This window comes from Phascolarctos cinereus, unplaced genomic scaffold (assembly GCF_003287225.1).
Source record: "Phascolarctos cinereus isolate Bilbo 61053 unplaced genomic scaffold, phaCin_HiC Scaffold_2;HRSCAF=192, whole genome shotgun sequence".
NCBI classification, from domain to species: domain Eukaryota; kingdom Metazoa; phylum Chordata; class Mammalia; order Diprotodontia; family Phascolarctidae; genus Phascolarctos; species Phascolarctos cinereus.
The window spans coordinates 55,004,092-55,029,974 of record NW_027555625.1 but is presented as its reverse complement, the minus strand read 5'-3'; the positions used below and the strand labels follow the sequence as shown (position 1 = coordinate 55,029,974).

At 38.0% G+C, this 25,883-nt stretch overlaps 1 long non-coding RNA gene across 2 annotated transcripts in view; it reads right to left on the bottom strand.

Moving 5' to 3' along the window:
- LOC110210481 (uncharacterized) overlaps positions 1-25,517 on the bottom strand; it is a 47,446-nt gene extending 21,929 nt beyond the window's left edge. The window contains exon 1 of one of the 2 annotated variants that reach the window (XR_002325109.2): positions 25,451-25,517. This is a non-coding gene — a long non-coding RNA (uncharacterized LOC110210481). The remainder of the gene's footprint in view (positions 1-25,450) is intronic. The other variant, XR_002325108.2, reaches the window with a different exon arrangement.
- Between the last annotated feature and the right edge of the window lie 366 nt (positions 25,518-25,883).

Here is a 25,883-nt window from a genome sequence, read left to right as displayed (position 1 = left end):
CTGAGCTTCAGATCGGGGGAGAACTCTGTTCAGATCCTTTCTCTAGCACTTGCTACTTATGTATGCAACCCTGAGGAAGTCATTTCACCATCATCAGACTTGGTTTCCTCACATGTAAAATGTGGCTGTTAATACTCTCCCCTGTGCCTAACCCACATAGAGGCCGTGAGAAAGTTCTTCTGAAGAAGAGTTATTTTGGAGCAAAGAATTTTGTAAACTGTATGGAATACCTGGGAAGGAGGATTCTACTTCATTTTGGAAGCTTTGATTTAGAGTGGTAAAGGGCTAGACAGAGCATTTAGCCCAGCCCCCATTAAAAGTTGCTTGAAGTCAAGGGTTATCTCGTTTATTTGTATTTGTATGCCCAGTAGTTAGCACAGTGTCCGACACATAGAGCTTAATAAACACTTTGTCTGTCCATCCATTTGTCTATCCATCTATCCATCCCTCTATCAGCTATTTTTCTTTTCTTTTCTTTTCTTTCTTTCTTTCTTTCTCTTTCTTTCTTTCTACCATTATAGGAAAATGAGCACCAGAGACTTTAAGTGACTTGTCTGATGTTACACATTAAAAATGGAAGGCACAGTCAGAATTTAAACTCAGGAACTCTAATTCCAAAGCCCAAATGCAACATAGTCTAACAAAAATTCATTAGTCAACATTTACTGAGTACCCGTTAGAGGCTGTGACAGGTGGGAGATAGGGACCTGACCTATGATTAACTTGATAAGAGAACTCCTAGGTGAAAAAATCTCCTTCTATCAATAGGTCAGTCTCTTTTCTACAACTTATAGTTTCAGGGTAAAGTTGTGAGTTGACAAGGCTACATAGCCAATATGGGTCAGAGATGGAACTTGAATCCAGGTCTTCCTGGCTTTGATGGTACTTCTCTATCCACTACATACCATGCCACCTCCTTGAAAGCAAAATAGAAAGATTAATAAATCCTCAAAAATATTGAAGTCTAATAGGGTCAGTCTAGGACAAAATGGTGGATAAGACGGACAACAGGGAACAAGAAGCTTTTATGTGAATTCTAAAAGGGGGGAGGTATAGAAACCAACTCTGGTTGAGGGTATCATGATGGATGGTTAGAATTTCAGTAGGCAGAGGAATGAGAGAGGTGATGTCAGACACTGAGAATAGTGTGAGGAAAGAGGAAAGGAAAGAAGAGAGGAAAGAGAAAAGAAAAGGAGAGGAGAGAGGAGAGAATGGAGAGGAAAGGAGAGGGGAGAGAGGAGAGAAGGGAATTTGCTTCTACTTATCAAAACACTGTCAGATGCCTTTCTTAGAGATTCTGTGGGATCTGTTTGGAAGTACTTCTTCAAAAGTCCCTAAAGACCAGGTCATTGTCTACATGGCTCTCTCATGAAGTGTGAAGTGTTCCAATAGCTATCACTTAACGTCTTCTGGATAGCCATTTTTTTTTATCTGATACTGAACAGGTTTGAAGAAACAAAAAGAGATGAGTCGAAAGAAGTTGGGTCTGCCTTTAAAAAAAAATGGCAGTGTAACAAACACTGTTATCCATAAGCATATATTGAGCATCTAATGTAGGACTTTGAGGCAGCTCTCTGGTAAACAATAATTTTGAATGTGTCCACTTCATACAGGAAAATGTAATGAGAGGAAAAGGAGACATCATCTCGATCTTCCTCTAGTCATCCAATTTGGTGGCTTTTTAAATTCTAAAAGGCAAATAAAGTTATTATTAATCCTATGTTTGGGGGTCATAACTATTATACTAATTTGATCCGTTAGAACTTTATTTTTATGTGCCTCATAGGACATTGGGACCCTTTGCTTAAACAATGTATGCAGGACATTTATGTCCATCAAAAAACATCTATTAAATATCTACTATGTACCAAGGGCTGTGCTTCCTGCTGGAGACAGATAAGAAAAAGACTGATAATCCTTACCCTCAAGGACCTTACAATCTAAAGGCGGAAGACGATACACAAAAGGAAGCTGAAAACGAGGGGGCGGTACAGAACGCCTGGGGTACCGGGCATGGAGGCATTATGTTCTATGGAGTCGAGACCAAGCAGAGCTGATGATGGAAGGAGAGCGAGCTGCATGCGCCAGGTCCCAGCCCTCTACCAGGGAAAGTTTGGGGAGGAGTTTAGCACTTTATCCTCCTGCCCTCCAATCAGCGGGAAGAGGAGGAAGAGTTGAGGTGCTGAGTATCCAAAGCTGAGTTAATCAGCATAATGAGGAGATTATGCTCATAATCAGCTTATCCTAGACAGGTAAAGAGTATTTTTTTACTTTTATAATTATGATGAGAAGGCTTACAATATTGTAGTTCCAGCTTCTGTAACTTACTATTAAAGTCCTATTTATGCTATATTTGAAGGTAAATCCTCGGTCAGAACACAACTCCAACCATAACATCGTTCCTATGAAAAAAGACAATATGAAGTACAAAATCTGTTTGATAGGTAGAATCATTTTCAGGATGCCTAGAACGCTCCCTTCCCCCTTCATCTTTGGAAATGTGAAGAAACAGGAAGAACACTGGTTTGGAAATCAGAAGACCTGAATTCAAATCTTGTGTCTTTCACTTACCTCTGTGCAAATCACTTAATCCCTCTCACCTTTAGTTTCCTCATCTGCAAAATGGGAATAAAATTAGCACCTATATCCCAGGATTGTTGTGAGAATAAAATGATATGATATTTGGGAAGTGCTTTGCAAACCTTAAAGGACTATATAAGTGCTAGCAAAGAGAAGGAAGAGGAAGAGAGGAGGATGATGGTGATGATGATGGTGATGATAATAACTTCTAGGAACTCTTTCTCCTCTAGAGTATTTTAAAGTCACAGAATCACCAAACTTTTGGAGCTGGAAGAACCTGTAGAAATTATCAAATTTAAGAACTCCCATTTATAGAGATCGACACTGAGGTCCTGAGAAAGAAGATGGATTGATCATTTTATATGGTTTATGTCAAAGTCAATGGGAGACTAGAACTCAAGCCTTCTTAACTCACATTTCCCTCTTTTCTTTACTACAAATGCTATGCAAACTCCTTTCACTTTCTAAAAGATCCACACCCAGAATATGTGAAGGGGAAAAAAATCACCCAGGAGAAGCCCTCCTTCCTACTTAATGACCCAAGGGGAGGCATTATTTTTTAAATTTTTCCACCTAAATCCAAGTTTACAAGCTTGGTGCTAGTGGCCAATGGCTACTCATACATAACCCCAGGGTCTGAAGAACAACTAGTATTGTTATGCTGGCCTCAAACAAAGGGGAAAAAAAAGAATGTGGGTAGTTTTATCTAACACTCTTCAGCTAACTGGCTTAGGGGCACGGTTGTCCTGGTAAATGTTGAACCACCAGCTGTTTTTGCAGGACACACTTTTAAATTTAATCTGCATCACTAACTTTTCTGGTCACTTTCTAAATTCTAGACAATCACCAAAACAACAAATCAAGCCCTAATTTGTAAGATTTGCTGATTCTCTGAAATTTTAACAATCAGCTCTCCTAAGCCTCTCCGTGCAGCTCCATCCAGCAAACCCCTGCTTAGAGGCCATCTAGATTGTTGAAGGGATGACAGCCTAGAACCAGCTAGAACAAGTTTGGTAACATTCAAAGAAAGACCAGCAGAGTCAAGTGTGGAAACGTTCATCACCAGAGGTCTGGACCCCCAGGAATGAAATTTTTGTGACCATAGTCACTCACAAAACCATCTCTATGTGGCAGAGAGGGTTTCCACCTGCATCATTCCATGGAGTGTCCACATGGTGACATCACTGGTTTTTCAGCATATATTGAACTACATCAAAAGAGAGGAATGAAATTACTTGGATAAGTACTTCAACTATCCTCTTCAATTTGCTAGTGTAGACATAATACAGAGCCCCCTCTCTGGCATACATAATACTTCAGAGCAGCTCACAGACTCCAACAATAATGACCCATGACTATTACACTTATTTTTTGGTTCAGATCTATGATTTCATTGGCATAAGGGACTCCCAGTAAGAAAATGCCCTCTACCAATTCAGATTAATAACTGTTCTGCAATTCTAGTCTCTGAGAAGCAGTGTTAGCACAGTGACAGGGACGCAGTAAGCTCCTCATAAATCCTGATTGACTGACTGACTAGTATTGCCCAACACATTGAGAGCTAAAGCTACTTCTCCAGCATCATGTTGTCACAGTGTGTTTCTGAGTCAGAATTTGCACCCAGGTCTTCCTGACTCCAAACACTATGCCAGACTGCTATTAAATAACAAAAAATATGGTCTCAAAATGTCAAGCCTAAATTGAACAACCATTAATCATCTCTTTGGGGTCCTCCCCCATCAAGGGCCCAAAAAGGACAGTAGAAGAGGCTCTTACCCAGCAACTGGTGACTTCTTGAAGGTGGAGCAGTCAATTTTTGAAAACAGTCACAGACACAAGTGAGACTTGGCCAAATTGTAGAGAATTGTAGTAGCAGTGGGGTGGGGTAGAGGTGGGGAGGGAGAGGGAAAGGGAAAGGGAAAGAAGGGGGAGAAAGAGGATAGAGAGACAGAGAGGGAGGGAGAGAGGTGGAGAGAAAGGAAGGGAGAGAGGAAGAGAAAGAGAGGGAGGAAGGAAAAAAGGGGGAAAGAGAGAGGGCAGGAGGAGAGAGAGGAAGGATGAGAGAGAGAGAGAGAGAGAGAGAGAGAGAGAGAGAGAGAGAGAGAGAGAGAGAAACTATTTTAAGCATCTTGGGAGAAATCATTTCATGAATACTAGAGAGCTTTTCTCCCAAAGGAAAAACATAGATTTTCATTCGTTATCCTTCCCAGACTGAGGTTTTTAAATGATGGATTATGGGAATATATAAGAAATGCTTGTTTTTTTTTCTTTTCATTTCAGTTCATATCAACCACAAGCAAACCTAAAAAGATTTACTGTTTCATTTTTAAGAAGAAAAGGATGATTGCAACCTCCAAATTAGGTGGGTCTATGAACTGCAAGTCATTTCTCTAATCTTCAGTAAAACTTACACAATTTAGAGGTGAAAGGGATCTTTTCAGAGAGCTACTAACCCAACTATCTTATCATATAGATGAGAAAATTATAGATAAAATGCAGTAGTAGCAAAAGAAATGGGGTTGGGAGTGGGAGAAGTAATAGAGGAGAAATTTAAACCCAGATCTTGCAATGTCACATACTGGCTCTTTCTACTATGTCCTACTACTTACACAGGACACCACTGGTCTTAATGATTTGAAAGGCCCTTTCAACTCTCAATATTAAATGTTGTTATGACTCACTAGTGGCAAAGGAAAAAAATGACCAAAACCAGATCATTATTTATAAAAGAGCTTTCTTCAATGGAAGAGGCTACAAATTAGTTCAGTCCCAAGGAAAATTATAAGGACCTTCATTCTGATTAAGAAATCCAGCTTTTTTCTCTTAACACACTCAGATCTATTTTTATGTCTTTCTTTTACCACTAGTGCTGTGAGTCTGGTCAGTGAGGTTTAATCCTGAGCTCTGTGCCATGAACCAGCTCCTTTCTGTGTTGACCGTGGATGCTACTGACAAAAGGAACCAGAGCCTAATGGTCTCCAAGGATAGTTGAGGCAGCTCTTTAAGCTGTGTCCTTCTCCTCTGTCCCAAAAACAATTCCCTTTTATGAGCAATAGGGAGGTAGATAGGCAGGGCAAGAACATGGCAGCTCCCTCTTCTAGCCCAACTTGGAGCACTGTGAGATCACAGAATTGAAATTAAAAAATTAACCACAAAGGTCATGTAGACCAATCTTCTTTTAAAAATGAGAAAAGTGAAGCCAAGAGAGGTTAAGCAGCCCGAGATAAGTGTGGCCTGAGCCAACCTTGTAAATCCTAGGCTAAGGTCCATTTTATCTATTTGGACAATGAGCATAACTTCATGGTACAGAACTGTCCCCAGGGTTATACAGGTAGTCTGTCAATTAGCATCTATTAGGTGTCTATTAGTACCAGACACTGCGCTAAGTGCTAGGGATACAAAGGAAGGCCAAAAACAGTCCCTCCTCTCAAGCAGCTTGGAGTCTAATGGAAGACATAAGTCATACTTTAAAGAACCTGGTTTCAAGTTAGAAGTCATAAGTTGGAGAACTCGCTTTCAAATCTCAGCTTTGCTATTTATTCCCTGTGTGGGCAGCTAGGTGGCCAGTGGATAAAGGGCCTAGAGTCAGGAACACTCATCTTCCTGAGTTCAAATCCAGCCTCAGACACTTATAAGCTACTGTGACCCTGGGCAAGTCATTTAACCCTGTTTGCCTCAGTTGCCTCATCTGTAAAATGAGCTGGAGAAGGAAATGGCAAATCACTCCAGTATCTCTGCCAAGAAAACCCCAAATGGGGTTACAAAGTGGAGGATACAACTGGAAAATGACTGAACTGAAACAAGCTTGGAAAAGTGACTTACATTTTCTGGGCCTCAGACTCCCAGCTTCTCTGGCTCAGGATTCAAAAACAAATAATCAAATAAATATAAAATACAAGAAGCACAGTCCTACATAAAGCCCATAGTTTCTAACAGAATAGAAACAAAAGAATTAACCAATAACAGAGGAATACCAAATGTTTTTGATCAACATGATTAACCTGGTAAATTTTTTGTTTCCTTCCTGTTTTGCTGTGTTGCATGTTTTATTGTTGTTTTTTGGTTTGGGGGGGTTTTCTTTTTTTTTTTTTTTGATGATGAAGGGGACACTGGCTGGTTTATCCTTCCTGACCACCACTACCAATAATGGACTCTGAAAACAGAGCAGTCATACAGGTAGTAAGTAGCAGAGCTAAGATTTGAACCTAAATTCTTTAACTCTAACTTTAATGAAATTTAAGGGAATTTAACTCTAGTACAGTTGTTCTATCAGAGTAGACCACACAAAAGAATGCTCTCAAGGATGGACATTCTATGGCTGGGTCTACATAGCCACTTCCACCAAAGCTGTCTTCTGAGGAGACTTCTGGTATGAAGGGGAACCTGGCTAGGCCCACCAGCTCTAGTAAAAACTATCAGAGCCAAAGCTAGGAATTCCTCTGCCCAGGGAAAATTCAGTTCAGACAAAAGAGAGATATAAAGGTAGTTTACTCTGGGCACAATCACCCAGAGAGACATGAACCTGTCCCTCAGAGTCTGGCCTGAATATCTCATAGCATAACTGGTTATCTCTCTGACTCCCCAAACCCCAGCAAGAAGTGGCATGAAGAGGGATACTAGGAAAGCAGGTCCTGTATGGGGATTGGACCACGAGCTTAGTGGTCTATTGGGAGCAACAGAGCAGTATGGCCCTCTGAAAGGCTTGATGACAATTGAGTGGAAGAATGCCTCAAGGAGGAAGAGGCCTTCCACCACCCATCACCAATACCACAGCAATTCCCATCAGTACCCTGCGACAAAATTCAGGTCACCCAGCCCCAGTTATAGCTCCAGGTTTTACCAAGCTAGAAAGTCTTCAAGTACAGGTCTGTTATCTGAGGAAGGGTTAAGTTCATGGAAGTCAAGGGAAGCGAATGAGCATTTATTAAGCACCTACTATGTATCAGTGGATTAAGTACTGGAAATACCAAAAAAAAAAAAGGAGAAAAGCTATCCCTGTCCTTAAGGAGCTCACAAGTCTAATAGAGGGGACAACACACAAACCATTATGTATGAACAAGACATACACATGATATATTGGAAAAAGACACTAGGGTTAAGGAAGACTGGGAAAGGCTTCTTACAGAAGGTGGTCTTTTAGCTGAGACTAGAAGGAAGCCAAGGAAGCCAGGAGGCAAAGATGAAGAGAGAGAGAGAGAATTCCAGGCATGGGGGACAGTTATAAAAAAAAGTGCTCTGAGCTGGGAGTGGAGTGTTTTGTGTAAGAAACAATGAGGAGGCCAGAAGCATTGAATCACAGAGAACACGTAGAGAAGTAAGGTTTAAGACTCTAAATGTAGGGAAAAGCCAGGACACAAAGGGCTTTAAAAGCCGTGAAGTAAAAGCTCTTTGGACTTCCAGGAACAGAGCCAAGATGGTGGAGTAGAGAATGCTGAGCTCTCCCAACATTCCCCTCCAAACAACTTGAAAATAATGCCTCAAATCAAATTCTGGAGTGATAGAGACAATACAAGGATATTCTTTCAGCCCAAGACAACGTAGGAGGTTAGAAAGAGAGATCTGTGACACAGGGAAGGAGGCTGGTCTGGAGCCCACATGAGACTAGGTAGTAGTGACAGAAGCTGTAGCAGCTTTGGGAGTTCTCAAACCAGAAATGGTAAGGGGACCTGGCAACTAGTCAGAAGAGATTAGAGAGTGTCCCTGTCCTAGCACTGGACATAGGACCAGATGTTGTTTAGCAACTCCATTGCTTATATCCACTTCTGGGTTATAGTTCAAGGGCAGAGAAGAGTATTTACATTCAATAGAGAGTTGGAGCCCTGAGGGGCAGAATCACTTCTTGTCTCAAGGGATCAGGGACCCTGAAAAACAGTATCATTTCTGGTCCCAAGGTAAGAGAGACCTTGAAAAGTAGTATCATTTGCAATCCCAAGGGATCAGGGACCCTTCCTGGGTAAGGACCAGAGTACAGACCAAGAGAGCAATGACCACACATCTCCCCAGATCAGATCATCTTGGAGGCACCAAAAACTTTCAAACCCTCAGAACTAGCTCTGAAAACAGCAGTTTGAAAAAGCCTGAAGCTTGAGACAGAGCCCCTCCCCCCACACACATCAGAAACAGAGCTCAACACTAACATAAAGTTACAATTCAATAAAGAGGGTGGGAAAATTAGCACCAGACCATAAAAAACAGTATGGTGACAGGAAAGATTAAGACACAAACTCAAAGAAGACAATGAAGTCAAGATAGACAAAGTCTCAAAGAAAAAAGGTGAATTGGACATAGGCCCAACAAGAATTTCTGGAAGAGCTAAAATAAATTTTCAAACTCAAATAAGCGTGGTAGAGAGAACACTGGGTAAGGAAATGAAAGCAAAGGAAGAAAATTAGGAAAAGACAATTGACAGCTTTGTAAAAGGCACAAAAAGAAATGCTGAAGAAAATAACATCTTAACGAACAAAATTGACACGAAGTACATATGAAGAACATACTTCCTTAAAAATTAGAATTGGGAAAGTGGAAGCTAATGACTCCTGAGACATCAAGAAACACTCATAGTCAAAACCATCAAAAAATAGAAGAAAATGTGAAGTACCTCACTGGAAAAACAACTGACCTAGAAAACAGATTGAGGAGAGATAATTTAAGAATTATCAAATTGCCTGAAAGCCAAGATCAAAGAAAGAGCCTAGACATCACGTTTCAAGAAATTAGCCAGGAAAACTGCCCCAATATCCTAGAACCAGTGTATAAAATAGAAATTGAAAGAATTCACCAATCACCACCTAAAAAAGATCCCAAAATGAAAACTTCCAGGAATATTATAGCTAAATTCAAGAGCTTCAGGTCAAGGAGAAAATATTATAAGCAGCCAGAAAGAAACAATTCAAATATCATAGAGGCACAGTCAGGATTACACAAGATTTAGTAGCTTCTACATTAAAGGATTGGAGGACTTGGAATATGATATTGCAGAAGGCAAAGGGGGTAGGATTCCAACCAAGAATCACCTACCCAGCAAAACTGAGTATAATTCTTGGGGGCAGGGGAATAGACATTTAGTGAAATTGAGGACTCACAAGGGATTCCTGATTTAAAAAAAAAAAAAGACCAGAGCTGACTAGAAAATTTGCCTTTCAAATGCAAGACTCAAGAGAAACATAAAAAGGTAAACATGAAAGAGAACTCATAAGGGACTCAGTAAGGTTAAAATGTTTGGGAAAATGATACATGTATCTTTCAAGAACTTTATCATTATTAGGGCAGTTAGCATCCTGCATTATAAAGAGGGTAGGGGAGAGAGTCAATTATGTGGAGATGATGTAAAAAAAATGGATAGGCAAGAAAGAGTGATTCCTAGGAGAATGGAAAAGGGAGAGGAAGTGGGGAGGGGAGGGAAGAGGTGTGCAGGTAAGTGATTTTATAGTGGTTATAGTGGTGGGGTAAATGGGGGAGCGGTTGGATGTACTTGAACCTCATTCACTTCTAAATTGGTTTTATAAGGCAAAATGTACACACACACACACACACACACACACACACACACACACACGCACACTCAGTTGGTAATACAAATCTATTTTACCTAACAAAGAAGTAGGAGGGGAAGGAGACAAGGTAAAGAAGGAAGGGGGCATGATAAAAGAAAGGGTAGATAAAAGAAGGCTGGGGTCAGAAGTAAAACAGACTACAGGAAGAACAGGATAAAAAAAGGAGAGAGAGGGAAAGAGAAGGATAATCAGAAGAAAATAGAATGAAGTAAAATGCAGTTAGTAATCATAACTGTGAATGGAAATGGGACAATCTCACCCATAAAACAGAAGCAGATAGCAGAATACATTGGAAACCAGACCAACAATGTGTCATTTATAAGAAACACACTTGAAACAGAAAGACACACATACAGAGTTGAAAGACGGGCAAGAGCAGAATCTATTACGCTTCAGCTGAAATGGGGTAGCAATCATGTTCTCAGGCAAAGCAAAAGCAAAAATAGACCTAATCAAAAGGGATAAGCAGAGAAATCACATCTTACTAAAAGGAACCACAGACAATGTGGTACTATCAGTACTAAACACATATGCACCAAATGGCATAGCATCCCAGTTCTTAAAGGAAAAGTTAAATGAATTACAGGAGGAAATAAACAATTAAACTACATTGTACTATACACTATAGTGGGAGACCTCAACTATCCCCTCTCAGAGCTGGATAAATCTAACCATAAATAGATAAGAAAGTAGTCAAAGAGATGAATAAAATCTTAGAAAAGTTAGATATGATAGACCTCTGGAAAAAAACCGAATGGGAATAGAAAGGAGTATACCGTTTTTCCTCAACCGTGGCATCTTCACAAAAACTGACCACATATCAGAGCTTAAAAACCTCACAACAAAATGCAGGAAAGTAGAAGTATTAAATGCACCCTTTTCAGGCCAAAATTCAATTAAAACTACATTTAATAAAAGGCCATGGGAGCATAGATTAAAAGTTAATTGGAAACTAAATAATCTAATCCTAAAGAATGTGTCAGAGAACAAATAATAGAAACAATAATTTCATTAAAGAGAATGACAATAACGAGTCAACATCCCAAAATTTGTGGATGCAACTAAAGCAGTACTTAGGGGAAAATTTATATCTCTAAATGCATGTATCAATAAAAGAGAGAAAAAGTAGATGAATGAATTGGGCATGCAACTAAAAAAAAATAGAAAAAGAACAAATTTCAAATCCCCAAATAAACTCCAAAGTGGAAATCTTGAAAATCTAAGGATAGATTAATAAAATTAAAAGTAAAAATACCATTAAATTAATAAATAAAACTAGTATCTGGTTTTATGGGAAAAAATAAAATCGATAAACCATTGGTTTATTTGATTTTCAAGAAAAAGAAAGAAGAAAACCAAATTACTAGTATCAAAAATGAAAATGGGAAATGTACCACCAACAAAGATGAAATCAAAACATTATTATTATTATTATTATTGTTATTATGCATTATTTTGCCCAATTATATACCAGTAAAACTGAAAATGTAAGAGAAACAGAAGAATATTTATAAAAATATAAACTGTCCAGATTAACAGAAGAGGAAATAGAATACTTTAATAATCCTATCTTAGAAAAAGAAATTAAACAAGCCGTCAATGAGCTCCTTAAGAAAAAATAACAGTTAATCCCTATACTATATAAGCTATTTGAAAAAAATAGGTAAAGAAAGAGTCCTTTCAAATTGCTTTCATGACACAAATATGCTTTTGATACCTAAATCAGGGAGGGCAAAAAGAAAGAAGAAAAACACTATAGGCCAATTTCTTTAATGAATATCATTTTTTAACAATTTTAAATAAAACACTACCAAGGAAATTACAGCAATATATCACAAATATCATACACTATGATCAGAAGGGATTTATACCAAGAATGCAGGATGCATTCAATATCAAAAAAACTACCAGCATAATTGACCGTATCAATAACAAAAACAATAAAAATCATAAGAGCATATCAATAGATGCAGAAAAAATCTTTGAATTACACAACACCCATTCCTATTTAAAACACTAAGAAACATGAGAATTAATGGAGCCTTCTTAAAATGATAAATGGTTATCTATCAGAAGCCAAGAGCAAGCATTGTCTGTAATGGGAATAAACTTGACACCTTCCCAACAAGATCAGGAGTGAACTAAGGATGTCCATTATCACCACTATTATTTGATATTGTACTAGAAATGTTAGCTATAGCAATAAGAGAAGAAAAAGAAATTGAAGGAATAAAAAAAGGCGATGAGGAAACTAAGCTGTCATTCTTTGCAGATGCTGTGATCACAAACTTAAAGAACACTAGAAAATCAACTAACAAACCAATTGAAATAATTAACAACTTTGGCAAAGTTGCAGAATATAAAATAAACCCACATAAATCATCAGCATTTCTATATACTACCAACAAAATCCAGCAGGAAAAGATAGAAAGAGAAATTCCATTTAAAATAACTGTAGACAATTTAAAATACCTGGAAGTCTACCTGCCAAGGCAAACCCAAGGATTATATGATCACAATTACAAAACACTTTTCACACAAAGACAGATCTAAATAATTGTCAAATATTAGTTGCTCATGAGTAGGCTGAGCCAATATAATAAAAATGACAATTTTAAGTTAATTTACTTATTTAGTGTGCTATACCAATAAAAGTACCAAAGAATTGTTTCATAGAGCTAGACAAATTAGTAATAAAATTCATCTGGAAGAACAAAAGGTCAAGAATATTAAGGGAGTCAATGAAAATAAATGTTAAAGAAAGTAGTCTAGTCGTTCCAAATTTCAAACTATATTTCAAAGCAGTAATCATAAAACAATCTTGTACTGGCAAAGAAACAGAGTGGTGGATCAGTGGAATGGATTAAGTACACAACACACAGTAGTAAAGGACCACAGTAAGCTCATGTTTGACAAACCCCAAAATCCAAGCTTTGAGGGTAAGAAATCATCATTTTGACAAAAAAAAAATTTCTGGGAAAAATGGAGAATAGTGTGGCAGAAACTAGGCACAGATCAACATCTCATACTGAATACCAAGATAAGGTCAAAATGGATACATGATTTAAACAATGCCACAGGACCCATGATAAAAAATGTTATCTACCTTCAGAGAGAGAGAATTGATGAACTCTGATGCAGATTGAAACGTACTTTTTAAAACTTTATTTTTATTGCTTCATTTTGTTTGTGTTTTCTTTTGCAACATGGCTAATGTAGAAATATATTTTGCATGACCTCACATGGATAATTGAAATCATATTGCTTGCCTTCTGAAGGAGGGGGTAGTACTGGAAGGAAGGGAGAGAATTTGGAATTCAAATTTTTTTAAATGATTGTTTAAAAATATTTTACTTGTAATTGGGAAATACTTAATGAAATAAATAAAAATATATTTTTAAAAAGCTCACAAAAAAATTGACACACACCCCCCAGGGGATGAATTTTTTGGCCATAATAACTTGAAACTGTAAGGTTTGGAGAAGTTGTAACCCAAGTTAGTGGGTTACTACCAGCACCAATGAAATTGTAGACCTTTGGAAGCACTAGAAGATGTCTTGAGCCAAAGGCAGACAGCCAATCTAGTGGAAGCTAGAAAAATAATATTAGTGCCTTGAATTTGTCCAGATCTTTTATTTTTTTAAATCCATTTCCATCTATCATCTCATTTTATCCTCATTCTCAAAACTAGTGAAATGGGGATAAAGAGAAGATATTATTATCCCCGTCTTACAGATGAAGTAACTAGACACCAAGAGGTTAAGTGATTTAACAGAGATCACCCTGTTAGAGGCCAAGCTTAGAATAGAACCCAGAGCCCCCCGCCCCAGACCTTCCACTATAATACATTAGAATAATTACTTGATCAGCGTTACTAGGCTGATCTGTCCCTTGGGAAGGCAACAAGTTAGGATACTGAGGGGATGGAACATAATAGTAATAACTCTCATTTATACAGAAATCCTTCTCCTATCCATTATTAAGGTTTTTTTTATAACAGAATTTCAGTTGGCAGGTTATTTTTATTTTACAGATGAAGAAACTGAGTCCCAGAGAGTTGGAATGCTTTGCTCAAGATAACACAAAAAATTAGTTGGAGAGCTAGGAATAGAATCCCAGTCTCTCTCAGTCCCGAGCTCTTTCCACAACACCACAGCTGCCTATTCCCACTGCGCCAGTTACTAGTATTATTTTATGCCATAAAAGGAGAACACAATATTTTTAGAGGATTCAAGTATCCATATATAAATAAATCTATCTAATTAGATGGATCTTATTGGCAATGCTATCTTTAGCGAAATTTTAAAATGAATAGTAGTAACACTTCACTTTGAAGTGTTCTCCCCCTCTAGAGTTTTTTAAGATGAGGAATAGGATGTGATCTTCTGTTTGGTGTAGGGAGAAGAGTCATAGGTATTCATTCTTCCTCGAGGTGCCTGTGTGGATAAGTATATGGAAAGAAGTTGGAAGGCAGCATGACATAGGGGAATGTGCCTTAGACCGAAAGGAAGGAAAATTAGATTCTGGTCCCATCTTTGGCACTTACTAGCTTTACGACCTTAGCTAAGTCCCATCCACTTTCTGAGCCTGAATTTAACTTTAATTTTATCAATAAAATTAATAATTTACATACATGGCATCTCAAGTGCATTATCTCATGTTTTCTACTTAATCAAATTCCTTCTTAAACTAAAAATATTAAGCCATATGTGATCTCAAGAGGGCAGAGTACAGTGGGACCATTCCTTCCTTATTCCTGGAAGCCATGCCTTTCTCAGTGTTGTTTAAATTAACTTTCAAGTTCTGGCTGCCATATCAGACTACTGGGTCATGTTGGATTTAAACTCTTCAGACCTTTTTTCAGATGAACTACTATCTACGTGTCTCCTACCATAGGGTTACATACAGATTTAGAACTAGAAGTCACAACTGAGTCCAGTCCCCTCTCATTTTAGAGATAAGGAAACTGAGGCTCAGATAAGTGATTTGTCCAGGGTGGCACAGCTGATAAATGTCTGAAGCAAGATTGAAATCCAGGTTTTACTGATGCCAAGGGCAATGTGTTATTGACTAGGCCATATTACTTGTAAAGCTGATTTTTAGTATTCATGTATAAGGCAAGATTTATCTTTTTAAAAATTTCATAAGGGTGAGGGGGAAGGAAGAAAAAAAGGGGGAAAAAAGAAATGCACACAATAAGATTTTTTTATAATTAAAAAGAATAGCAAGTCGTACATAATAGCTTTGCAGCTTCACAAGCAATTATCATTTTTAATTATACTGTTATGGAAATGCTTGTTTTATTCCATAAATTAAAATTATTATTTTTTTAATTTTAAAAATGTTCAAAAATACTATAAAATTTCATACCATGAGCTGCAATTGGGTTCCAATCCTGTCTCTGGACTGGACCTGTTGGCATTCCAAGCAAATCTCTAGGACTGTAAGTTGTAGAGAAGGTGCCAACCTACATTAGTAAGGAAAGCTTCCTCATCAATAATTCCTTATAGCGCTGAATTGATAGGTACAAAACCCATCCCCCATCTCCCCTTCTCCCACCCAAAAAAAATTGTGGACATAGCCTATTGAAATCCTTTTGCATCTGACTTTGTTTTCCTCTGTATTAGTTATCCCTCCCAGCTTTGTGCAGTGTGGAAATCTGATGAGTCAGTGCCCTGCCATCTTTGCCTGGAATTCTCTCCCTCCTCACATCCTGGCTTCCTTTAGATCCTAGCTAAAATTGCGCCTTCTACAAGTCGGCTTTCCCAATCCCTCTTGTTGCTACTGCCTTCATTCTGTTCATTATTTCCAAATGATCCTGTGTAGAACTTGTTTCTACATAGTTGTTTGTATGCTATCTTCATCCATTAAATGGAGAGCCTTTTTTGGACTCCAGTACTTATTAAAGTGCCTGGAATACAGCAAGTGTTTAATAAATACTTGTGGATTTGATTTGACTATGCCTTTATCTGAGTTATTGATAAAAAATGCTTGTCAGGGCAAGGACAAGGACAGATGCCTCGGGCACTTCACTGAAGAACTCTTTCCAAACTGAGTGCCAATCACAAAAGATGACTCTTTGGATCTGCCTATTAACCGGTTCTGAAGCCTTCTGATTGTAATATCATGTTCCCTCTAACTTGACATCTTGTCATAAGCATAACTGACCTTGATAAAAATCTTTGCTGATATTTAAGTAAACTACACCTATGCCGTTCCCCAATCTACCAGCCTGGTAACCCTGATTCTCTCATTATATGTCAATTCCATTTTCTCCCTTGATCATCCCTCTCTCAATGTCATCCTTTATGCCCCTTCCCCTTCGACCTTCTCATGGGGTGTTCAGGAAGACCAGCACCTCTGGTATGAAGACTTGTCAAACCCTTTCCTGGGCTGCTCATTCACCTTTGATGTTCGCTTCATTCACCCAACTCTCATCTGTGACTCCAAGAAACTGTAGCCATAGAAGCCACATTCCAGTTAACTGTCTCAGTGGATGGGTTAGACCAGGTTGAGGGTAACTGACAGGCCCCAAACCTGTCAGGGAGTTAGGGGGATGTCTACCCAAAACATGTGAAGACTTTCCCTGGGCACATTCCCAGGGAAGACTTTCCCATTCCCTGCAATGGGTAGATGAGAACAATTTGTTTCAACAGCCATGGAGTCATCTGAAGAAAGCGCTGTGGAATGCTTAGAACTTAGACATCAAAGATGCCAAGGTCATCCACTGCTTCCCAGGCCATTGCCAGTTGTCTTGACTTTTGTCTTGCCACTGGATTTCTGTGACTCAGGAAGAGTGAGGCTGAGGACTTTGTGCAACTCTGCTTCACTTAAATCTAATTTCGCAGACAAGCGAAGACATCATTCATAATGTCATTAGTCCTCTTCAAAAATGAAGGATGAACAACAACAACCATCCCCCATGTACTTCTGCATCACCATTTAGGAGCATTACACCTTTAATTGTTCTGAGACTGGTACGAATGACCCACAGTTCTATAGAATCACTGAAAATATGACAATGTTAAAGAAAAGTAGGCCTTTCTTTCAAGAAGAAACTTGGAATAATCAGGTACAAGTTCTCAAAACAAATAGAACATGTTCTCCTTTTCCTCTTAAATTATGGGACCATTCCCTTGTCCATCTAGTATGTCTGGTATAGATAAAGACAGACATGGAGATAGATGATGATATAGATATGGATAGGCATAGGGACCACCACTATGGATCTTCCATCCAAACACATATCATCGTGTGGATAGTAGGCATCCTTTATCTACTTGGTTTTTCTTGTGTGGATAATTTGGCAGAACTCCTAAGTGATTCTGAATCCCATTTAGGAGGCTCTACAATGTTCCAGGGCCTAATGTAATTAATACAATGTGATCTGCAAAATAGAAACTTAAAGAGAATCTCACCTCCTAAAGCTAGGGTTCTTAACTATTTTTGTACCATGGACCCCTTTGATAGTATCCTGGTGAAGCCTATGAACCTTTTCTCAGAATAATGTTTTTAAAAGCAAAATAAAATAAAATATATAAAATTACAAAGAAAACTAAAGATTAGTGAAAATAAAAATGTAATTTTTTTTTATATCCAAGTTCATGGACCTCTAGAAATCTATGCAGAAACCATGGTGTTTATGGGCCCCAGGTTAAGATCCCCTGTTCTATAGGTATCCTTTTCTCCACATGAATTCATGCTGAACATCCTCACTAACTGTGTGCTTTCATAAGCATCAGTCTCCATGTTTCATGACTCACTTAACATAAATAATCAGAAGGCTATTGAACAAAGTTATCTACTTTTTTGCATCAAGAAATCTTGGCTGGGACAGCAGGTGGCTCAATGGATAGAGCACCAGCCCTGGAGTCAGGAGGACTTGAGTTCAAATCCGGCCTCAGACACTTGACACTTACTAGCTGTGTGACCCTGAGCAAGTCAGTTAACCCCATTGCCTAGCCAAAATAAAAAAAACCAAGAAATCGTGGCTGTTTTTAACATATACATGAGAGACACCTAGTTGGTGGAAAGACTTTAAGGCAACATTTTGCTCTAGCAAAATCAAAAGATTTTTAAAAAATTAATAGTCAACAAATAAGAAGAACATCGGGGTCTTATACATATCTTTCAGTCAACTCTCCAACTCTAATAATTTGACCTGATGAAGAAAATCATTTGGGAAAGCCCACCGTACTCTTTCTCCTATCTTCATCAAGGATGCCTTTCACATTTGTATGGATTATTCTCACAAGGGTTTTGTAGAGATGGGAGAAGAGGCACACTGGCCAATGGGTATTGATATTTTGTTAGTCGTCTTCTTGGGGTATCTTTTTTGGTTCCCTCCACCGTTCACCATCTCTGCTCCTGCTGGAGGGCAATTGCATGCTGGTGGAGAAAGACGTACGATTGTTTTGACTCTGTCTATAACAATTTTATGCTCTCTGATCTCACTAGGCTCTCACTGCTTCACAGAAATCTATTTATTCTTGACAGATTATCTATATAACATGGCCACCCTTAGTAGCCATTCCAAACCTCCCCTCCTCAAGCCTTGTACATCACTCTCCCTCTTAGCAGAGGGCCATGACTTCTAGTTTACATTTAAAAAAAAAAAAAGGAAGGCCATCTATGTAAAGATTCCTCCTACTCCCTATCCTATACTTCAAGACCCCTTTACCTTTTGGCCAGTTCTTTCCTATTGTGTCTCTTCAAAAGAATACGAGATCCTTGAGAGGAAGGTCTCTTTCTTTTTTTGTCTTTGTATTCCCAGGGTCTTGCACATAGTAGATATTAAGGTAAATTTATTAAGATAAATGATTGTTAAATTGAATTGGAATGAATGCAGAATCTTCCTGCTTGAGCAAATAAGATGAGAAACAAGTATTTCTCAAATTTGATCAACCTTCTCCTGCCTCCTTGTTTTCTCCTGGATCATTCCATTGCTGGAATGCATTCCCTCATCTCATAATAAAATAATAATGATAATGATATTTATAAAGCACCTACTATGTACCAGGCATCATGCTAAGTACATTACAAATATCGCCTCATCTGATCTTCACAACAACCCTGTGAGATAGGTATTATTGTTACCCCATTCTGTAGATGAGGAAACTGATCCTCAGAGAGGTTAAATGATTTGCCAAGAGTTAACATTAATAAGCATCTGTGGCAGGATTCATACCCTGGTTTTCCTGACTCCAGATTCATTATTCTATCCAACGTATTATTCAGCTTCATCCATGAAACCAGTGGTTTAGGCTAGACTAATTTTGAGGTCCTTCTTCTACCTCTGACACTGTCTACAAATCCGATTACCCAGAATGGGAGTGGATTCAGTCTCTTCCACTGAGAAGACATTGATCCTAGGCTCAGGGAGACACGTCCAGTTGCCTTGAAGGAGCAATGTTGGCAAATGATACAGACCTCCTGGTCTAGGAACCAGATAGATGGTGCGGTGGACAAAGCACTGGGCCTGGAATCAGGAAGATATGAATTCAAATCTAGCCTCAGATACTTACTAGCTATAGTACCCTGAGCAAGTCAGTCAACCTTGTCTGTGGTCTGCCTCAGTTGCCTCATCTGTAAAATGGGGTTGGATAACATCTAATTCCCAGGGGTGTAGAGAGGATCAAATGAGATAATTATAAAGTGCTTAGCCCATAGCAGACATTTAATAAGTGCTTATTTCCTTTCTTTCCTTCCCTTTTTTCAGATATTAAATGAAGATCCATTTGCTAAGACATCTTCTACTAGTAAGTTCTTCAAATTCTCTTCACGGATTATTTGCAACAGAATTTCTCTGCATTGGCTTGGAAAGGCCATGTGTAAGTCTCTGAGTCCTTGTTTATTTATTTATTCATTCTTGGTATTTCACCCACACACATCTTGAAGTCCTTCAGTCACCCTCAAATTAAATTCCCTGTAAAATATATTCAACATTTATGAGAATTTTATCTTGGCAGTAGAAATGTCGCTGTCATAGTGAACCTATTCCTCTACAAATCAGGTCCTCCCCTGGCTCAGGGCATAGTATTTTTTTGTTGTATTTGTCTTCCGAAGTTTTTGTAGGATTTTTTTAAAACCTAAAACAAAACATGAAGCAAGCTCTCTGATCTTATTCAGCTGTCCAAAGGAAAAAATCAAATCCCCATTCCTCCCTCACGTTGACCAAACAGGGCTGTCTCCAAAAACAGAAAGTGAAAAGTTTACAAATAGAAATAGCCCACCATCGCTCAAACTCGGTAATGCGTACGATTAAACAGGTCTCATGGCATGACACTAACCCCTGTGTTATTTCTGTAAACTCCCTCTGCTAAGATCTTACCCATTATACTTTCTTCCCCCAGGAAAAACCTGATCTAAGGCGACAATTTTCCCATCAGCTGAGGCCATGCCTGCTCCCCATACCAATGGACTTGAAAATTTTAAATGGCGATTTAAGTTATATCACTCTTCTAAATGATTACCATTCAATATTAGAGCATACATGATGTTTGCTTCCTTTCTCATGTTTCGAAGCCTGAAATATTTTAGACTCACGTCAGAAAACGTTTGCGGCCACATGGCCAACTTAGAATGTCACAATTATAATCACGAAGGACACCAGACTGAGAGTCAAAAGACATCGTCCAGGATCTAGATGACGATGTGACCTTCTGCAGTTTCCTCATCTTTCAGAGGAGAGTGTTAGACTAGATGATCTCAAAGTTCCTTTTTGGTTCTAAACAATCTGTGATTCTGTGAACTCTACAAGGCAAAAAGAAGGTTGACTGGAACCCAAACGTAAGTCTGTGTGGGAATTAATAGTTTTCAAAATTTAATTTAAATGGGCATCACTTGGCACCTCTTCTTAAAATTAACTTATCCTTTGAAATGTTCAATTACGTTTTTCTGCATGGGTCTGGATGGGTCCTGTGCCAAGAAAGCTCCTTAAATTGCGTGTGTGCGCGTACAAATGTGTTAAATAGTTCACTCTGTTCTTCTAAGGAAACAACTACTTTGTAAAATGCTGCCAAGAGGATTGGACTTCTTAATGTCACAAACAATTCATGTGAAATGAGTTGGGCATAATAAACATTATGTCTCTTCATCCTTTTGTCCCTAGCTTAGGGTCATTAAGTCAATGCAATCAACAAACATTTATTAACTGAAGTGAATTTTTAAAGGGTTTTTTCTTTCCAATTTATCTACCTTTCTATGGTTAATATTCCTGTTTCTAAATGTTGTTTTTCCACAAAAGGCAAAATCAATAAAGCAGAACAGAGCTCATTTGAAACTGCTTCTCCTGCTCCCCTTCCCAACCAATTTGAACTTGAATTTATGCATTAGTAAACTAAGAGTAAATGATCTATCAATGTGCATTTGTTAAGTCTCAACATTCCTTTGTAATTCAGCTTGCAAGAACAATAAAGTGTGGAATCCCTACTGGTAGAACCATTTGGTGATATCAAATCTACTTATTTCTAATGCCTTGCAAAAGTACTTTTTAATTGGACATATTTCTTTCCTCTCATTTACCCTCCTGGTAGTCAGACCCCCACCACCCCACAACCTCTTTCCCACCCTCCTCCTTACTCATGCACCCACATACTTCACCACCTTTTTTAGGGTCAAATGGCCTTTAGAAGCAGACCTTCAATAGTTTCTTGCATTGAATTAACTCTATTACCGATGACAATTAATTTGAAATTTTTGAATCCAAGTTTCAGTAAAGGTAGAATTCAGGTCTTGCTCTGAGTTTTATCCAGATCATTTTTATTTTTAAAATATCCCCATTTTGTGTACTATTTAAATGCAGGTCTTCAATATGTATAACATTTTGTTATACAATACAAATAACAGTTTGTTACTAAAAAAAAACTTTCGGGCATGTTTAATATGCCAATTCTTTTAGATAAGTATTGAACCCCAGACTGGGAGAATTGGGTGTTAATGCCAGCTCGTTATTAATTAGCAACTAGTCACTAGTCACTAGCTACAAGCGAACCTTCTCCCTTCTCTAGGCCATGGCTTCCACCTCCATAAAAACAAAGATTTTACCTCGAAGGTCCCTCCAGCTCTAGCATTCTATGATTCTGCAGTCCTGTGAATAAAATGGCTGTCTTTTGAGTATTTACTTCTTTTAGTAAAGAGCAAAATGGGAAAATTTGGTAACAAAATGGGAAATGGTTATTCAGATCAATGTTCAGAGGAGCTAAGGGATTAGTATTTCTTTTTAACAAGTGATAGTATTAGGAAATGCAAGTCACCATTTCATCTATATCTAATTATATCCAGGGACATAGGTTTAATTTTTTAAAATTAATTTTCAGATAATATTAGGCACAGATTAAATGATTATAGCACAGCTGTCCTTATTTTTTTTATATGTTCCTTCTTCGACTATTTTTCAGGCAGGCAGATTTTGCAGTAATTAACATATTTGACTCTCATTTTATATGAATTAGATGTTAGATTGTAAGTGTCATGACACCAAGAGACTTTTTCTTAATTACATGTGTTTGCACAGAAGCTACTTAATAAGTAGTTGTTGAATGAAAAAAAAAAATTAATTAACCTATTGGAAATGCCTATTGCTTTAAAATGAACAAGTAACTAATAAAATATTAAAATGACTAGTCCATTGCCTCATCTTCTATTTTGAAAATTCTTTTGAAATGGTTAACATTTCTTCGACATCACAGGCCCACTGAGCTACACAGGTCATTTAATCCTGTCCTTTTGCAAATGAGAATATCAAGGTCCAAGAGGGAAGGTAACATACCCATGGTCAGGAAGTTAGTAAATCTGATAATATTTCAAGCTGAAAGAAATCTTACACATTGTCTATTTCAAACCTACTTACTGTAGTTAGGAGAAAAGTGAGACCTAGGGAAATATAGTTACTTGTCCAGTGTTACACACACAAGTACCAAAGAGCAGATTTAAACCCGGGTCTGCTGATTCCAATTCCAAGGTTTTGGATTTTATTTGTTTTACTGTTGTTGTCGTTGTTGTTGTTGTTTTGTTTTGGTTTGTTTGTTTTTTCAACACATAAAACCATATGGCCTCAACTGGTAGCTATGCCTTAGGAGCCAACCCATTTAAAGACAGCTCAAAATTCTGTAATTATTCATAATATTGGGTTCTGACAGTCTTGCATGAAAGGTGTCATTCAGTGGTGGGCCACGGGAAGCATTTAAATCAAGTATTATAAGGGAGCTGGCGAAAGTCCAGAAGAGAAGAAGATGAAGCCCTGAATTCATCCCAGCCAAGACTGATAATCATTTTCACCACCATGACTCTAGATGTAGCAATGCCATCTAATGGACACTGCAGGGACCTTTCAGCTAATAAAGAGGGCTTTCCCGGATAAGAAACATTACCCAAATTAGAAAATGTGAGCAAAGATTTACAAGGCAATAGTTTCAGTGGCAGCCTTAACAAACAGCCTAACAGAGGAGGGAGATGGGGAGGCAGTGTGGTGTCAGGAGTCTCAATTTACCTTTCTCAACAACATCCCTGTTGGAAACTAGCTAGGGCATGTCCCCTTACCTCCTGCAAATTCCCTCTAAACACCATGGTCGAAAGGAAACAGAGAGAGACAGAGAGACACAGAGACAGACAGACACAGAGGCAGAGAGACAGAGAGAGAGAAAGAGAGAGACACAGAGAAAGACAGAGACAGAGATAAAGAGAGAAAGAAACCTAGAGACAGACAGAAACAGAGACTGAGAAAAGACAGAGAGAAAGAGAGAATTTGTTAGTGCTACTTTGTATTTGTAAAGTTTTAAGAGATGTAATAATCCTTAATTATCTTTTTCACCATTCACTCAAGGCCTACTTTATTCCAGATACACACTGACATTTATTGGGGAACACATATGAGCACATACCCATACACCCCTCTTTACCATGCCTCAATTCTTCCAAGCCCCATACAAGGCTTCAGGAACATATAAATATAACATCTAAAAAGAATTTTTTTGCATGTTGATTTTTTTTTGGCAGTTAAAGCAAAACAACTTTCATTCTGATGCTTGTTTGCTTTTTTGCCTTCATAAATATACGATCATATTTTTATACTATCTCTGTCCATTATTAATTTCTGAGCCAGATTCTTGCCTGCAGAACCCTCTACTATTCTCCAACTTCTCCTAGCAGCTTTGCCTTTTAATTACAGTTTTCATTGCTTTTTCTGGGTAATAAAAGTCACCATATTCTTTTCACTAAAAGATATTGTTTTACTAATTCTTGTACGTGTTGGAATTGTTTGAGGCAGGGAGAGAAGACATAAATTCTGGCATAGCAATAAATAAAAGATTTCTTCAGAGTTTTTCCAATGTTTTCCGTTATGCTCAGCATAGAAAAAAATGAATAACCAAAAAGTATAAAGTCTACTAATTGTTTCAGCCCTTCTGATTAATTTTGTAAATGATTTTGTCAAATATTCCTCTAATATCCACCACAAGGAAAAATATTCATGTCCTAGAAGGCTTTGGTTACTGTGTAGTAGTTATCCATTACTACATTTTAATTTGGGGAAGGAAAATCTTATAAAAGTATTTGAGTTTTATAATTTAATTTCTGACCCACAGTGGTTTGCTATATGTGATTATCAAGAAAACAAACACATTTTCCAAGGAAAGGAAAGGAAAGGAAAGGAAAGGAAAGGAAAGGAAAGGAAAGGAAAGGAAAGGAAAGGAAAGGAAAGGAAAGGAAAGGAAAGGAAAGGAAAGGAAAGGAAAGGAAAGGAAAGGAAAGGAAAGGAAAGGAAAGGAAAGGAAAGGAAAGGAAAGGAAAGGAAAGGAAAGGAAAGGAAAGGAAAGGAAAGGAAAGGAAAGGAAAGGAAAGGAAAGGAAAGGAAAGGAAAGGAGATGGGGAAAATATTTTAGTAGATAAATTCAGTAGAGGAACTCCACACTACTTTTAAATCAAACAGAATTCTTTTATCTAATTTCTATCTTTCCAAACCTTGAAATAAAAATATGTAATTACAGTGTGTGAAATCATTTTTCTGACTTGTACCCCTCTGTCATATGTCTCTTGGACTTCCCATTTGTTTATGTGTTTATTTGTTTTTCATTTAAGAAATTGTCAAAAGCCTGTTTTACTTGAAGTCTAGACCAGACCAGGGAGACAGAGAGAGAGAGAGACAGAGAGAGAGAGAGAGAGAGAGAGAGAGAGAGAGAGAGAGAGAGAGAGAGAGAGAGAGAGAGAGATCACAGTGGATTATGCTGCAGGCACAATCTGTGTCCGTGGAAAGAGAGGAGGAAGAGCAGAAGGGAGGAAACCAGACAGGGAGAAAGGAAGAAAGCAAGTTGTGTACTCACAATTTGCTGGTGAACCCGGACCCTGCTGCCTCTCTTTCTCAGTCCCCATTCCAAAAGGAAATGCAGTCCTTTTGCAGAATCCGACATGAACCTCCAGGAAGTTGGCAAAGTCACTAACTAAACAATCAATAGAGGAAATACAACGAATTAAAATATATTATTCATTTTTTCAGGACTAGAACAAGAAGAAGGAAACTAAGCAGGGTGAAGGGGAGGGGAAGATAGATATATATATATATATATTTTTTTTTAATCTTTCCTGTGACCAGAGATAATGGTATGCATTAAAATAAATCCCAACTTGGGATATTGAACATTAGTCCTCTGACTACACATTACAAAGAGTCACTGGGCCAAATGTCTACACATTCAGCTCTGTGAAAAGCCAGCCTAAAGCAAATCATATTAAAAAGCTAATACATCCTGCTTGCAG